Source organism: Dermochelys coriacea, chromosome 3, assembly GCF_009764565.3.
Source record: "Dermochelys coriacea isolate rDerCor1 chromosome 3, rDerCor1.pri.v4, whole genome shotgun sequence".
NCBI classification, from domain to species: Eukaryota; Metazoa; Chordata; order Testudines; family Dermochelyidae; genus Dermochelys; species Dermochelys coriacea.
In genome coordinates this window covers 212,101,488-212,118,029 of record NC_050070.1, presented here as the reverse complement: position 1 = coordinate 212,118,029, position 16,542 = coordinate 212,101,488, and the positions used below count along the sequence as shown (strand labels likewise).

The 16,542-nt window shown below is 51.4% G+C and overlaps 4 non-coding genes across 4 annotated transcripts; 2 read left to right on the top strand and 2 right to left on the bottom strand.

The window, feature by feature from the left end:
* Positions 1 to 1,389: 1,389 nt before the first annotated feature.
* Positions 1,390 to 1,471, bottom strand: TRNAS-CGA. Its single transcript has one exon. It is a non-coding gene; the product is annotated as a tRNA-Ser (tRNA).
* Positions 1,472 to 7,428: 5,957 nt separating this feature from the next.
* On the top strand, positions 7,429 to 7,502 carry TRNAN-GUU. The gene has a single exon. It is a non-coding gene; the product is annotated as a tRNA-Asn (tRNA).
* Positions 7,503 to 12,510: 5,008 nt separating this feature from the next.
* TRNAS-AGA lies at positions 12,511 to 12,592 on the bottom strand. Its single transcript has one exon. It is a non-coding gene; the product is annotated as a tRNA-Ser (tRNA).
* Positions 12,593 to 15,617: 3,025 nt separating this feature from the next.
* TRNAQ-CUG lies at positions 15,618 to 15,689 on the top strand. Its single transcript has one exon. It is a non-coding gene; the product is annotated as a tRNA-Gln (tRNA).
* Positions 15,690 to 16,542: the final 853 nt, after the last annotated feature.

Below are 16,542 nucleotides of genomic sequence, written 5' to 3'. Positions count from 1 at the left end.
CCCCTCAAGCACAGGGACAGCCGGACATTTGGAGGAGGGAAACTGCTCTACACGCTAGCCCGGGAAGCTGCCCATTTACTTTGGCAAGTCAGGAATGGCAAAGGCTAGACTGGACGCCCCTGGGACTCATTCCCTTGCCTTTGTGACGCCCAAACCCAACTCCTTTCCAGGGGTCTAACTGAAGCCAGAGCATTGGCCTGAGCAGCCAAGAAGAGGATACATCCCTGAAGAAAGCAGGACTTTCAGCACAAAGGGAAAATTGCACAAGCCCACCCGCGAAGGGACTCAAACCCTCAATCGCCTGATCCGAAGTCAGATGCTTTATCCATTAGATAAAGAAGCCCACATGAGAAAAGCCTTTCCAAGCACTTCTTTGGAAAAGGCGAACACTGTGTTTCTGGGGTCAGCTACTGAGGGGGGGCAGAGACTCTCTGGGTACAAGAAGTCAAGTTCTCAGCGAGATGTGAGACTTAATTCTATGGAGCCAGGTGCAGGACTTTGGCAGAGAGGCTTAGGCATGGGGGATTGGGGTGCAGCGAGCAGTCCGGCTGTCTAGGTGCAGAGATTTATTGACCCTGAGGTGCAGGAGGGAGGAAAAGGAGAAGGAATCGGCAGTTGCTGTGGAGAAAAGGAGGACGGGGAGAGGCTCTCAGCAAGCCTGGCCAGCTCAGTCCATAGGGCATCAGGCTCTTAATGGGGGGGACCAGGGTTCAAGCCCCTGTCCAGGCATTCAGCTCTTGTGTGTCAGGAGCCAAATCATTCCTGGTGGTGTCCAGAGCCATGTGTGGGAAAGGGAGGCTGAGACTTGTGCACCCTGCTCTGTGGCAGGGATCCTGGTAGCTCAGACTCAGGGAAGGCTTCTGTACTCAGAAGTGCTGACTTTGAGACTTCCTGGGGCTTGCTTGACCTCTGCCCCAAACCCAACCCTGTCCTATTTCTTCCTCCTGCACACTGGATCAGTGGCAGGCGGGAGGTGCTGAAGAGGAGGAGCTTGTGGGCCAGACCTGCTAGCAGGTGGGAGATGCTGGGGGGAAGCTGGCTGCCAGCGGGCGCTGAGCAGCTACTGTTTTGTTTCCGTTGGTGCTGCAGCCCTCTAGCACCCATGGAGTCGGAACCTCTGGCTGCACTGACGGCTCCTTTCACACTCTAGAGGGAGGAACAGACCCAGGGTTATGGCTGATCTATGGGGCAGGGCGCGTTAGGTGAGTGGCAGAGGCTTCAGGTGCTGAGAGTTTGCCTGACACCTCAGGGGCACAGTGTGAGATGGTGTCCCAGGGATCTCTATGAAAGGAGCAGAACAGGATTTACTTGAGGTGGGGAGAGAATTGAGAGCGTCTCAGGGTTGTAGAGAGTATTGCCCGGGTTAGAGATTGGCTAAAACACAGGCCTCGCTGTGAGCAAGATTCAAACCTGCGCAGGGGAACCCTGTTGGATTTCGACTCCAGCGCCTTAACCACTCGGCCATCACAGCTGCGGGCACCCTAGTGCTTCAGTGCCACAGAAACTGGTAAATAATCACAGTGCCCAGGCTTAAAAAGAAAAGGAGTACTTGTGGCACCTTAGAGACTAACAAATTTATTAGAACATAAGCTTTTGTGAGCTACAGCTCACTTCATCGGATGCATACAGTGGAACTATAGTGGGAAGATTTATATACACAGAGAACATGAAACAATGGGTGATACCATACACACTGTAACAAGAGTAAAAAGAAAAGGAGTACTTGTGGCTCTGTAACAAGAGTGATCAGGAGAGGTGAGCTATTACCAGCAGGAGAGCAGGGGCCGGGTGGTGCCCTTTTGTAGTGATAATCAAGGTGGGCCATTTCCAGCACTTTACAAGACAGTAGGAGGGGAAATAAACAAGGGAAATAGTTTTACTTTGTGTAATGACACATTCACTCCCAGTCTTTATTCAAGCTAGTTGTATCCAGTTTGCAAATTAATTCCATTTCAGCAGTCTCTCATTGGAGTCTGTTTTTGAAGTTTTTTTGTTGAAGAATTGCCACTTTTAGGTCTGTAATCGAGTGACCAAAGAGATTGAAGAGAAATATAGAATTTCCAGAGCAAACCTGGCTCTGAAACCACAAGGGGAATTTGGGGTTTGTTCTCTTTGCTTTGCCATGGGCAGTCGCACACAGAGGGCTTTTAAAAGTCTCCCCTCCCACAAAGCGGGAATGGGAAATGATTCTCAGCTTGAAACTTGATGTGAATGAGGGTGTCTGGACCACAGGGCCAGGGACTGACCTGTGCTAGAGAAACCAGTGACACACAGAACCAGGCTAAGGAAAATGTTTCCTGGAGCCAATAACTGGAATAGCAGCAGTATTGTGCAGGAAAATGTCTCACAAGAGGCGTTGGTGGTTTGGTAGCAGAAGTCACAGAGACCCTCGCTTTGGGTTCTGGCCAACAGAGGGATGAGTTTTATTGTCTCCAAATTTCAGTCGAAAAATTCAGACCGAAACTGTGTGTGGTGGGGGTTTCTGTGGTTTGCATTTGGTTTGTTTTGTTTTTCTCATTTGAAATGTTCTTGATAATTTGCCGGGGAAAGCTGTTTGGACAAGGCCAAGGACAAGTTAGAACAATTAAAAATCTCCATGGGAGTGAGGGGGTCCCTCAGCGCCGGGGGAGGGATGGAGATTTTCATGAGGGGAGTTGAGGAGATAAAAGAGAGGCTTTTGCTCCAGCAGTGGGAGAGGCTTGGCAGGTTCATTTTTACCAAGTGAACCCCCCTCCCCAACACACACACACACACACACATTGCTCCCTTGCTGTGCTGCCCCAGCTCAAACCCCACTGTCACGCCCAGCATGTAACCTACAGCTTCCCGCTGACAAAGCCCTTATATATCAGAGACAAACTCCCCTAGTCTGCCCCTTCTCCCAGCTGAGCCGTCCCCGCACAGAGCCCAGGACAGTCCTGACCTAGCTGGATCTCGTGGCACATGACCGAGTATGCGCGTTGCTGACACAAGGAGCCAAGTGTGCACACACCCAAGCAATGTAATAACTGGGTCAGTTCCAGTGACATAATTGTGTAGTACAGACATTGCCTGAGTATCTCACTCCATGCACTGAGATGGGAGTGGAAAACACCCACCCACCAATGCAGCCATTGAAATCCCCCAATTTACTATCTCTGCCCTTCCCAGAAAGTCATAAACTTCAGTTCATTCTTGCTAGCAGAGGGGAAATTCAAGTGACACTAGTGTTTACAACTCATTAAATAATGTTTAGAGTTTAATTAATATAATAGAAAAATAAACAGTGATTTCTTGACCAAACACCACAAGGTGAAACAGGAAGAGAGACAAACCTTGTCAATAAAGTCTCTTTTCCCCAAAGATCCTCAAAATATTCTTAATTCCCACCCCACTGCCATAGGACGTCTGTACAGGTTAAGTGCCCTATGTCCATCTTCCCATTAGAATTGCCTGTGTTGGACATTCCCAGACCTGGACATTGGTGAAATACAAAATTTGAGCAGGAAACCCGGCTCCCTGCACCAAGAAGTGTGGGGGGGGTGTTCTTCCTGTCACTTATTCCTTTATAATACTACAGAGAAATATTTTTCAAAAGCCAAACCATCCCCGCACCATCCTCAGTCAGCCAATGAACAGGGAAAAGGTTACAGACAGCAGAGACCTTAGAAACAGTTAAGTCACAACAAGTCCACCTCACAAAGTGCTCGAGTAGTTAAAACAGTAGCCTGCTAATTTTTTGTCATTCTTGTGGGCAGGAGCTGCGGAAGCACCCTAAGGTGTGGGTGCCACAGGCTCCCAAACTGTGTCCCCACTCCTTCCCCCCTGAGCCCCCACCCTCCCCCCAAGATCCCAACCCCACATCGCCCCATCTCCCCAATACCCTGCCCCCCGCTTGCTCCTCTCCACCTTCTCCTGCAGTCCCTTGCCCTTAGGACCGCTTAAGAGTTGGAGAGCATAATCTCCCCAACCTTTAAAAGTTGGGAGATAGGGCCCACTCCCTCCCCACCCATTTCAGCACCTCTGCTTCTGAGAGTATTTTATTCTCCCCTATCTCTCTCAACCTACCATTTCCATCTTTCAGCTCAGTGACAGTCCCACACACTTTGCTTCCTACAGACAAAGATTTACACTCAGACCTTGTAAGGAAAGCCTATCCAAGGAGTCAGAAGCACCTGAAGTGCTGGAAAATTGAGGAGAACTGATAGTGGGACCCAGAGAGGTTCCCCGGCAGATGAAGGGGATCCCCTGCTGCCCAGGATCACAAATTGTAGGGAAGAACCAATTGGGTTTGCTTTTGGGAAGCTGCCTGGAATCAGATCTAAAATCATTATTCAGTCTGAGATACGGTTACAGCATCCACAACCCCAGTGTCACAGCTCTTGAAATTGCTTGGTCCTTATATTTTTCCAGCCGCAGAACTAAAGGGATTTGAAATAAACCCCTGTTCAGAGTCAATGAGGAGTGAGGGATCTTGGGGCTTTTCATTTGTGAGCCTCTGGCACCATCGCGTGGCCATTTGAGTTTACTCCTTATAACAGTGGTCACCACCCGTCAATTGCGATCCACTGGTCGATCCTGGAGCCTCGGCCAGTCGATCCCGATCTCTGAGCCTCTAAGAGCCCGGCTGGCTGCTGGTCCATCTCCGCCGTCCGTGGGGAAAGGGGAAGGTGAGGCAGCTCCACGCAGTGCCCCCGCCCCTAGAACTGTCCCCGCAGCTCCCATTGGCTTGCAACCGACCAATGGGAGCTCTAGGGGCAGCGCTCGCAGAGACCTGCTGCCTCCTTCCCTACCAGGGGCCGCACGCACAGACGTGCCAGCAGCCACCTGCTGACTGGGGAGGCGTCTGTGGTAAGCCCCTCCCAGCCAGAGCCTGCACCCCAACCCCCAGCCCAGAGCTCCCTCCCAGACCCTGTAACCCCTCCCGCACCCCAACACTCAGCCTCATCCTGGAACCCCTCCTGCACACAAATCCCCCCCAGAGCCTACACCCCACAGCCCCTCCTACACCCCCACATTCTGCCTCAGCCCAGAGCCCCCTCCTGCACCAAGCTGCATCCCAGAGCCTGCACCCCTCACTGCCTCCCGCACCCCAATACTCTGCCCCACACGTGCAGACTGCTAGGCAGCAGTTTTGATAATAGCACATCAGTGTCTAGGTCTTTCTGTGGCACAATGGGTCAGCGCCTTCGGCTGTTAATCAAGAGACTGGTGGTTCGAGCCTACCCATGGGGCGCGATGAGCCTGGGCTACTTCCTTGCTCCTCAAGACATGCTGGGATCCTCAAAGGCCCCTTTTTGCCACCTCAAAACCATCCCTCTCTGCCTCAGTGGTTTCAGCTGGTGGCCCTCAGAGTGCGCTGGATGTGACCCAGAATCCCATCTCCCAGCAGCCATGGCAGGGGCTTGGTGTTAATCCTCACGGATGATCACAAAACCTTCAGCAGGGAACGTTTCCCTCCCTTCCCGCCCAAGCAGCAAGGGAGAAACGGACGAGACACGCCAGCTCGAAGACGCCTCCCTCCCACTTCCCTGTTGGTTGCGCAAAGCCCTTGGCCTGCCTCATGCCTTGTCAGGGAAGCGCGGCCATGCTGCCCCCGCCTGAGTCCCGGCCGCAGCCTGGCCTGGCCTGGCTGAAGGAGCGCAGAGCCCCACGAGTCAATGGCAAGTAGAGTCAGGAGCCTCGGCTCTTTTCTCCAACAGCCACACAGAGCTGCCCAGCATCCCGAGAGCCTCCCTCCTGTTCTCCTGCAGTAGACGCCTGCCGGTGCGGGTGGGAGAAGGGGACGAGGAAGCGCGGCTGCCTCAGGCCAGGACAGGAGCCCTCACCACATGCAGGCCTCTTGCCTTCTGCCCAGGCAGCCAGAGGTGCCGCGGAGCTACCTGGCAGGCTCCCGCCTCAGCCACCACTCTTGGCGCTCTGCTGGTCGCCGCCTCATTTGAAGGCCCAGAGCAAAAGGAAACAAACACATCCCTAGCAGAGAATGGTTTTGATACATCGACCTCTGGGTTATGGGCCCAGCATGCTGCCACTGCGCCACTCTGCTGGGTCTTCCATCAGGGCCCCCAGCCCCCAGCACCTGGATTTCGGGGCAGATTAACCTTTTGTGGGCTCCAGCACCAAACATATTTGTGGGCCCCTATGTCATCACTTTGGTCTCAGAGCATGGTCCTGGTGTGGCAGGGCCATTGGTGCCCTAGTGTACCCGGTACAGAATCTCAGAGATATTTTTCATTTTGATCACACACCTCTACATGACTATCTGCATTGCCATACACAGCTCCCTCAGCCCCCAGTTTTTCTCATTGAGCTCTACCCATGTGGGTTTATCAGTGTCCACAGTGAGCAGAACTTTTCTAGTGATCAGGGAAGCCCCCCACAGAATTATCTCCTTCCTCATTCAGATCTTCTATAGCCATGTCTCCAGTGCCACCCCATGTCACCCATCACTGTGTGTGGTCCCAGTCTCAGCTCCACGATCCAAAGCCAGCAGATGCCTGGTCAGTTCTGACAAATCCCCTCCCCAGTGCCCATCCTGCCATTGGAGCAAGCCCCTTGCAAACACCATTTCCCCAAAGTGAGGACTTAGCCCTTGGGAATCTGAAGACACCAGCCTTTCTTCCTCTGCTCCCATCTACGGGCTAGTCTACTGCCTGGTCATCACCACCTCTCCCCATGCTTGTTTCCTTTCTACTTTGGACATGCTCCCCAACCAACTGGGGCTATTCTCCCACTACAAGCCTGACCTGCTTCCTCTTTCCCTGCTCCCCTTGACATTCCTTTCCTATGGGTGTCCCTGTTCCTTGAGGTTAATTCCAGTTTCTTTATCTGCTTTAGTTTTATGGCCCCCAGTAGTCACAGAGCCACCTACAGCTTCTCTGACTCTAGCCATGGGGCCAATTGTCAGAGGCCAGCCTGAGATAGCTGCCGCTACTAGTCAAGGGAGGGGTGGCAATTCCAAGGCTGAGCATGCTTGAACCTTGCAACAGCGGCACTAGGGCCTCTAAATCCTCAGCACTGGCCCTAGGCAGCAGCAGACTCTGCAGTTAAGCGCTTCCCTCCTCTAGGCCATGGCTTTAAGTAGTTGAGATGCCCATCACCTGCAGCAGAGGCCACCAATTCCCACGCACACCGAGCTAGCATGTAGTTGTGCAGAAAGTGCAGCCTGGATGATTTTGGTGGCTGGTGTACCAGGAAGTTCCCATCCCTGAGCAGCAGCAACAAGCTCACATGGCCCCTCTTTCCTGTGGGACCAGGACCACTCCTGTAGCGCTGGGAGAGGGGAGGAAGCGAGTGTTATGGGCGCCATCTGAGCTTGGGCCTGGCACGATGGAGCCATTGGTGCCATGGTGAACCTGGTCCTGGCCAGACTAGCACCTTGCAAGCTCTAGCACGGGCAGCAGATGTGCAGGCTGCACAGCCTCGGTAAGAGCAGCCATGTCTCTAGGTGTCTCTGTGGCGCAATGGGTCAGCGCGTTCGGCTGTTAACCGAGAGGATGGTGGTTCGAGCCCACCCAGGGATGCTGGTGACCTTGTGCTATTTCCTTGCTCCTCAAGATGTGCTGGGAGCCTTAAAGGCCCCCTTTTTGCCACCTCAAAACCATCCCTCTTGGCCTCAGCGGGTTCAGCTGGTTGTCCGAAGAGTGCGCTGGGTTGTAAGTCAGAAACCCATCTCCCAACAGCCATGCCGGGTGCTCGGGCTTAATCCTCAAGGTCGAGCACAAAACCTTCTGCCAGGAATGTTTTGCTCCCTTCCTGCCTCCGCCAAGCGGCAAGGGAGAAACGGACGAGACACGCCGGCTGAAGATGCCTCCCTCCCACTTCCCTGTTGGCTGCGTAAACCTCTTGGCGTGTCTCATGCCTCGTCAGGGAAGCACGGCCATGCTGAGTCCCGGCCGCAGCCTGTCCCGCCCTGGCTGACGGAGTGCAGAGTCCCGCGAGTCAATGGCAGATCGAGTCAGGACCGTATAACCTGCCCTTTCTGTGCTCCGGGGGTAGGGAGGCTGGGGCTGCACATCCCACTCTGGGGCTGGGAGGAAGCCTGGGGGCACAAGCCTCTGGCGGGAGCTGGCTGCTGCAGTGGGGGTGGGGCTCTGGGCTCCAGTGGGGTTTGCAGAAGGGGCAGGGCCTCGGGTGGCAGTGGTGGGGCAGAGGGTTTGTCTCCCCCCGAAGGCGGTTCATGCCCCGCCCATGGTGTTGCAATGAAAGAGGCTGCCCAGTCTGCACTTGTAGCGAGGTTCCCCCACTACATGGCAGCACAGAGGCTGCAGGAGACAGGCAGGTGACGGCAGGGGAAGGGGAGATGTAGTTCAGCTGACCGTACCCTTGGCATGGATAGCGTTAGGTGGATGGAAGGTCCCTTCCAACTCTGATATTTTATGAACCTGGCTACTATGGCGATGGGAAAACACCTCCAATCACTGTAGCAACTGTCTACTCCAACGTGCTACAGCCGTGTTTTAAGTGCAGACAGCCTACGGGCAGGTCTACGCTACGGGGCTCAGTCGATCTAAGTGACACAACTCCAGCTACGTGAATAATGTAGCTGGAGTTGATGTAGCTTAGATCAAATTATTGAGGTGTCTGCACAATGCTGGGTCGATGGGAGAGTTTCTCTTATGTCTTACCTTATGTTTCTCGTTCCGGTGGAGTACCGGAGTCGACGGGAGAGCAATTGGGGGTCAATTTAACAGGTCTTCACTGGACCCACTAAATTGATCCCCCAGTACATAGAGATGCTCAAACACTGACACTGCAACAATGAGATCACGCTAATGCTTCCGTAGTCGGAATGATTCAAACCTGCACAGGGGGACCCCAATGGATTTCCAGTCCATCGCCTTAACTGACTTTTCAGTTTTTCCCACTACATTATAGATCTGTGCTCCGTGAGTTCTCACTTCCCATTGTTTGCCCAGACCAGCTCCCCCAGCACGCTCACTGCTGGGTCGTTGTGCACCTGTGTCCACGGCTGAACAGTGAGAATTTCTGCCCACTTCCCATCTCGCTGGAGCATGCTGAGAGTGTGTTTGTGTTAATGACATTGCTGCCAATTGTTCATTTCCAACTTTAACAATCCCTTTCCCATTCAAATCACCAGCCACTCAGGGATTCTAATAGTGGGGGTCAAGTTTTCTCTGGGGCACTGAAATGTCTCAGGGAGCTGGTGCGTGAATTCAGCCTTGCGTTCCAGCATTATTGTTTCACGGACTAACAGCAGCTGCAGGAAGAAAGAGCCGAGCGTTCCTGCTCTGTACAGAGGAGTTTGATTTTGCTGCTTTCAATCCTTGGGCTCCGCCGGGACAAGGAACAATTCAGGTGTCACTGAACTGAAGGTGGGAGATGATTTGTGACAGGGACGGCTGTCTCCTATTAAAGATGTTTATCTGGTACTGTGGAGCAGGCAGCCCTTGTTCCCAGGTCTCTCTGAGGAAATAAAGTTTCTGTGCAAAATACCACAACTTGTAACGGAGAGGCGGGGAAGGTGATGGGACCAGGGCATAAGGGATGAAACATAACATGGTTCTTTTATGTGCATTAACTCTGAAAAGGGATTGATCTCCACTCCTTTGTATTTGAAGGGATGTTTAGTTTTACCCTGGGTAAAATACAAGGCTGAAGCCATTTTATGGGGGGTGACACTAGGATTCAAGGGTTAGTTAGTATAATAAAAATGGTTTAAAAAAAGTCAGTTTCAACTTGAGCTGGCTGTTATTAAAGGCGTTTTCCCAAGGTCAGCTCCAAAATTACTTCTAGAGATGCCCCGGGTTCCCTCGTGCCTCACTGGGAACAAAAGGGAACCCCCCATCCCACCCCTGCCAGTGCTGCCCTTAGTGCCAGGCTGATTTTTCTGGGGAGGGGACGTGGAATTGACTTGTTTGCTGATGAGAAGTGAGTCAGGCCAGTTCTCTGGACACCAGAACTTCCAGCATCTTCCCAGCCCAACCCAGGCTGCTGCTCTGCCCCAGCCTCTGCCCCACTGGGGCCCTGCATTTTGAATCTAGAGCAGCATACCTCAAATTTGGGGATTGTTCTACATCCAGGACAGCCTCCTGGGGAGAGATGTAGGTGGGGGGAAAGCAGCAGCCCCTCCCTTCAGCATCCAGCTGTTGCTCCTGGATGCACTGCCTTGGTGTTTGCTGGCGCTACCAGCAGGGGATTGGCATCATGTACTGCCCAACCTCTTGGGGCTCCGGGCAGCTCATGCAGGCATGTGGGGCTGGGGGTGTTCTTGACAGGGTAGGAAACTTCAACTCTGCAGGCAGCTGGTGAGTTCCCAACTCACCTACCAGGGGGCTGAGATGTTCTGGGGGAAGACTTTCGGCTCCAGCTTGCCAGGGCTCCAGGAGTGGGCTTGAGGTTTCAGGGCCCCTCCCTCCCTCATGTCAGCCCCAGGGCTCTGGGCTTTAGCCTACCCACCTCCAGCCTTCCCCAGCTCCAGCCACAGGGCTTCAGCAGAAGGCTCTGGGCTTCAGCCCATGGGCTATGGCTTCAGGCTTCAACCACTGGGGCAGTGGGGCTCCGGCTTGGAAAAATTGTCACAGTTGCCACCAGCAAAAGTTGGTGGCCGCACTCTGAGGCCACCAAAAAAATGGTGATAGAACCCCTGCTCCAGAGCACGGAGGGGCAGCAGCTGAGCCCAGCGGGCAGCCTGGGCTGGGCAGAGACTTGGAGCAGAGCCCCAGAGGGCTGTCCTGTCTCCCTCCTCAGCAGCAAACCATCAAACCCCCACCCCTGAGACAGCAGCCTGGGGCTAAGGGCAATGCCCACTGGGGGTTTCTCATCTTGCTCCCACTGAGGTGAGCAGGGACCTGGGGGTGTTTTTAGCAGATCTGTTGGAACTGAAGTGGGGATCACTTCAGAACAGGCAGCTCAAGAATGGCATCAGATGAGAAGATATTGCTTTAACTACTAGGCCACCTTACCTGATGAATGGCTTCTTATTTCCTTGTTTTTAAGGTCTCTGCTTCCCGCAACCTTTTCCCCAAGTTCATTGGCTGGCTGGGCACAAGAGGATCTGTATTATTAAAAAAGATCAAGTGTCAGGGACAAAACACTCCAATCCCACCTGGTGCGGGGAGCCGCGTTTGCTTTTCAAATTCTGTCGCTCATAAATGTCCAGGTCTGGGAATGTCCCACAGAAGCATTTCTAATGGGCAGCTGGCTGCAGAACAGTTAAACTCCACAGAGCTCTTGTGGAGGACAGATGGGAATTAGAAACATTTTTGAGGATCGTTTGGGAAATTAGCATTTGCTGACAAGGTTTGTCTCTGTTCCTATTTCATCTTTCGATGTTATACAGAGGAAACTTTGCCATATTTTTGCGAGCTTAATAACTATCTCCTAAACTTTATTTACTCAGACTTCAAAATTGGGGTCACCTGATTTTTGCATCCCCCTGTGAAAAAACAACGGACACGTGTGGCTTTCTACAGGGTGTCATGATGCGAAAGTTGGGGAATTCAATCTCTGTACTTGTGTTTGGGGGGGGGGTTCTTCTTTACAGCTAACTCAGAGCTTCCAGCCTCAGGCTGCCTCTGACTCACTGCCAGGCACACCGAGCTCTTAGCTGCACCCACTGTCCTTGCCGGGGTCCCTGCTGAACCCTGGGGATGACTCTACAGGTGGAGAAGCTGCTGTGTAGCGATGTAGAGCAGGTGCAGGAAGGAGCCGGGGTCACTATTCAAATTCTGAATTGCACAATTTTCCAAAGTTGGAAATGTCCAAAACCAATTCTAACGGGAAGACCAATGCAGAGTAGTTACACTGGAGGGGCCCAGACCTGCAGTGGGGGCACAGTGGAAATTAATAACGGGAAGATCTTTTCTAAATTAGTCTTCACTGACAAGATTTGTCTGTGTTTTTATTTCAAGTTATGGTGTTATTTAGAGGAATCGGTACATATTTTTTACTGTAGTAATTAAACCCTTACCTTTATTTAATCAAGCAAAAAACTTAGTGTCACTTATTTTCTCTCTGTCCTAGCAGGAATGAATTGAATTTTGTGTCTTTCTCGAAAGTGCAGAGAGATTAACTGTGGGGAATTCAGTCTCTGTCTTTGTGAGTTGATGTTTTCCTCTCACAATTCAGTGAATTCACTGCAATATTCAGAGGGATCTAAGGGCTGGTGTATGCTGGGCACGAAACTGGCAGAGCTACGTCTCTCAGGGTGTGAAAAATCCACACCCCCAAACCAATATAGTTAAGTTGACCTAAGCCCTACTTACATAGGGCTAAATAAAAGGAAGAACTATTCTGTCAAATTTCAGAGTAGCAGCCATGTTAGTCTGTATTCGCAAAAAGAAAAGGAGTACTTGTGGCACCTTAGAGACTAACAAATTTATTTGAGCATAAGCTTTCGTGAGCTACAGCTCGCTTCATCGGATGCATTTGTCTATCCAAGGTGCTAGAGAAGCATCACAGCAGTGTTTTAAGTGTAGACAGACTAATAGTGAGACCAGATCTGGCTCTAGTTTGCACTGTGGATACTCAGGCACTAAGACTACAGTAATAGGAACAGTCTAGTGGCTCCGTAGTTGGCAGGATTTGAACCTGCGCAGGGCAACCCCAATGGAGTTCTAGTCCATCACCTTAACTACTCAGCCTCAACTACTTAAATGACGGCTCTTTCTCTACACTAGGATTCAGTTCTCACAGAATTGTCACTTCAAATTGTTTGCTCAGACCAGCTTCCCCAGCACACTCACAGCTGCTCATTAGTGTAAGTGTCTCCACAGCTGAACAGCGAGAATTCCTGCCCATTTCCCTTCCAGCTGGAGCATGATGAGAGTGTGTTTGTGTTAATGACATTGCTGTAGATCATTGTTCATTCCCCACATTGACAATTCAGACAGTCCCTTTCCTATTCAAATCTCCAGCACATCATTCCAATAGCAGGGGTCAGGATTCCTCTGGGGCATGGACATTTTTCAGGAGGTTGGTGCATGAACTCAGCCTTGCATTCCATCCTTGATGTTTCATGGACTAACAAGAGCAGCATAAAGAAAAAGCCGAGCCAATATCTCCCCATCAGGGATGCAGGTGGCCATGTCCCCTCTGTCTGACCATTGCCATTGCAGGAGAGAAGGGTTCACTGGAGTTGAATGCCCTGGCTCAGACAAGAGACATAGGGAGATTTTGCTCTTCGTGGATTTGTGCAAAGGAAATTGTTCTTCTGTGTTTTCCCCAGTGACTCCTACATCCCACCCCCAATGTCTTCTGGCTGAACAAGGATGGGTCATTCAGAAAGTCATCGTGTTTGGATGTAAAGGTGGAAATGATGGGAAAATTGACCCTTCTTCCTAGTTTAAATTCTGTAACTTCTACATTGGACAATAATACTCAGCTCTTCACTGGCCATGAATGAAAACCAGGTCTGCCATATGAGAGACAATAATTCTACCGGAGAACCACAAATCTTCAAACTATAAAATGTGACCTCTGCATTGTAGACCACACTCACTGCTGAAGACCTATACCGGGATAGGGGTGACACTCAGAGGAGCCCTGCTTTTCTGGTCTACATAGAATATTTTGGGCATTACATCTATTGGGATGAAGGAGTTGGAGTTACCTGTGCCCTGTTCCTTTAAGGGATTGGAGCAATGCTGGGGAGATTGAAGGGCACGGAGTTGGGGAGCAGTGTGTGCTCCAAGAAAGTTGTGCTCTGGTGACACAGAGCAGGTGTGGGGGTTTTGTAAGCCATGGAGTTTGTATACAGATAAAGTTTACTAACCCACAGGTTCAAAGTTGTTCCGGCCGTCTTTGCTAAGAGTGTAGCTCAGTAGGTGAATATTTGCCGGCAGGGCAATGGGTTCCTAGTTGAAATCCAAGTGCTTCCATTTTTTGAATGAAAATTGATTTCCAGACACATCTCCAGTGTGTTCAGGAGTCCGCTGAATGGGGATGCTTGAAATGAATGTAAACACTCAGAACTTCCCTAGGCGAATGTAGAAAACCTAGCAGAGCTGTCCAGCAGCTGAAATCCGCTCCAGTCCTCACATCTCCAAGAGGGACACTCTATGTTTGAGGCATGTGCGACACCTCTCCGATGATGACAGGTGACAAAATTCTTGATCAATGACAGCTGAGACACAGGAGTGGAAGGTGAATGGCAGCACCACACAGGGTCATAACACTCAGACCCGGGGCTTCACTGTCACTACCCCTGTGTTTGCCATCATTTATATCCTAAGAAACACACCCTTCCCCACACACTGTCACACCCAACCTTTTCCCCTGGAGCCCAACCCAACCCTACCCCTCTCCCACACACACTCCATGGGACACAGCCTCTCTGTGACTCACCCAGGTTGGGGCTTGCCTCTGCATTGCACCAACAGGGGAGCAATGAACCAAAAGGGCCACAGGAGACAAATGGAGCTAGGCAGGAAGAGAAAAGACTTCCCTTCGCTTCTTCAGAGTCTCGTTAACCTCACCCAGGAGAAGTTCCAGCACCAGGTGGGCTCAAAGCACCAACCGTCCCCTGAGCAGTGGAAGGTGGGAACCAGCTCGATCACACAGAAGGAGGATCCCCACCTCTGTTGCTGCCATTCTGCAGCCTTTCATATGGATTTGTTTTCGCTAATGCAACCCCCACCAACCCATCCATCCATGAACTAAAGAGACAAGCGCCTAACTGTGGGCTCCAGTGGTGCAATGGGGTAGCCCACAGTACTTATAGAGCGATGCTGTAGTTTTGAGTTCAAACCCCAGCTAGACCACTGGTTTCTGTAAGCAGATGGCTTATGCTAATCATTTTGCACTGCAGAAAATACAATTCCAGCCCAGCGGACACCGAGGTCCCTTACTTTATCAAGTGCAGGGCAGATTCACACATCTACAAGGCTGTGCTCTCCACCCGCCACCTGTGTCAGGAGGGGTCAAGCAGAGCCCAGAGCCCTGCTCATCCTGTGATTCTTCACCCCCTGACTCCCCTTCAATCTTTGCTCCCCAAATCACCTGTGTGCACACCCTCCTGCCTGTGAGATTCAAACCCTACCTGACTTTCTGTATGTTGATATGTTTTGTGTCTGTCGTGTTGATGTGCATGTGGGTCCTGGGTGATTTTTGTGGATGTCTTGCCCAGTTTTGTGTGCCTGTGTGTATGATTTTTGAATGCATATTGTTTTTTGCTTAGTATTCTTTTGGTATGTGGTTTTTGTGTTTTCTTGTTGTGTGCTTTTTCTGTTTTTTTGGTGTGGATTTGTTCTTTGTATGTTTTGATTGTCTTTCCCTTATGCATGTATGGCTTTGTGTGTGTGTGTGGTTTTTGTTTAAACATGTGTGGGCCTGTGCACTGTGTGATTTTCTCTTTCTCCCTGTGTGTTTGTCTCTCTGTTTGTATCTTCATGCGTAAATTCGCTGTAACTTTTCAAAATATCCACAGCTTTGCCAATTTTCAGCAGGAATTTTTCTCCATCAACAAATTCTCACTTGTTCCCTACCAGTTGGTGACCATTGCCCCAGGCCACTGTCACTCTCAGGGTCCTGATTTCCCATTGACCCTTCCCCCTTCTATTGGGACTGGGAACTAGCCAACCAAAAACCCCCACAAAGTTTTAGTAAAGGGCCTACAGTCCCCTTACACAAACCAGCCCCGTGAGCGTCACTGATGGCCAGAGAAAGCAGCAGAAGCTGGTCCCATGGTGTAAGGGTCAGCACTCAGGACTCTGAATCCTGCAATCTGAGTTCAAATCTCAGTGGGACCTTGTGATAAATCCCTGGAGCTCAAAGTGCTCCCCTTCCCTGTCTCTGGCTGCACAACAGTGAGTTGTTTACCTCCTACTGGGTGACTCGTGCCCACTAGAGCCAGGTGTTTGGTCAGGATGCCTGCAATGGGTTGGGGCTCTAGAACTGGCTACTGATGCCAGCAGTCCTGTGGTTTGAACTGGTGGTTGGGGTTCTTGCTGCTTCACCTGATACCCACAAGTTTGGCTCTTGAGCTTGCGGCAACACTTTTCGGTTTTCTCACATATTACCTGAAGAAAGGAGTGCCGATGTGATGAAGCGGATGTGATGCACATGTTCATAATGTTTCCTCTGAATATTGTGGGGGTACCTCAGTTTCCCCTCTGCAGTTCTTAAGTATCTATGTGGGTGTATGATCATTGCAGAGCCCTAGAGGGCAGGTGTGTGCTGGGGTCTGAACACAGAGAATGGCCGACACCCTGTTTCCTGGCACCTGATGGCCTGGCCCTTCCCCCCTGCAAGGTGAGAGCTAAAGGGTTGGAGAACAAAGAAATCCAGTGCCCTCCTGGCCCGGGAAAGGGACAAAGCCCAGAGGAGGAGGGGCTGGAGAGAGTTTCAGTTTGGGGCTGGCTGGGGACATGGAGTGAAGTGCAGATGTGGTTGTCTGGCTCACTGCCCTCCAAAATGGACCCAGCTGAGAGGTCCTGTTCTCTGTACCTATAACCTCTGTGTTAGACCATGTTCCTGTCATCTAATAAACTTCCTGTTTTACTGGCTGGCTGAGAGTCACATCTGACTGTGGAGTTGGGGGGCAGGACCCTCTGGCTTCCCCAGGACCCCGCCTGGGCAGACTCGCTGTGGGAAGCGCACGGA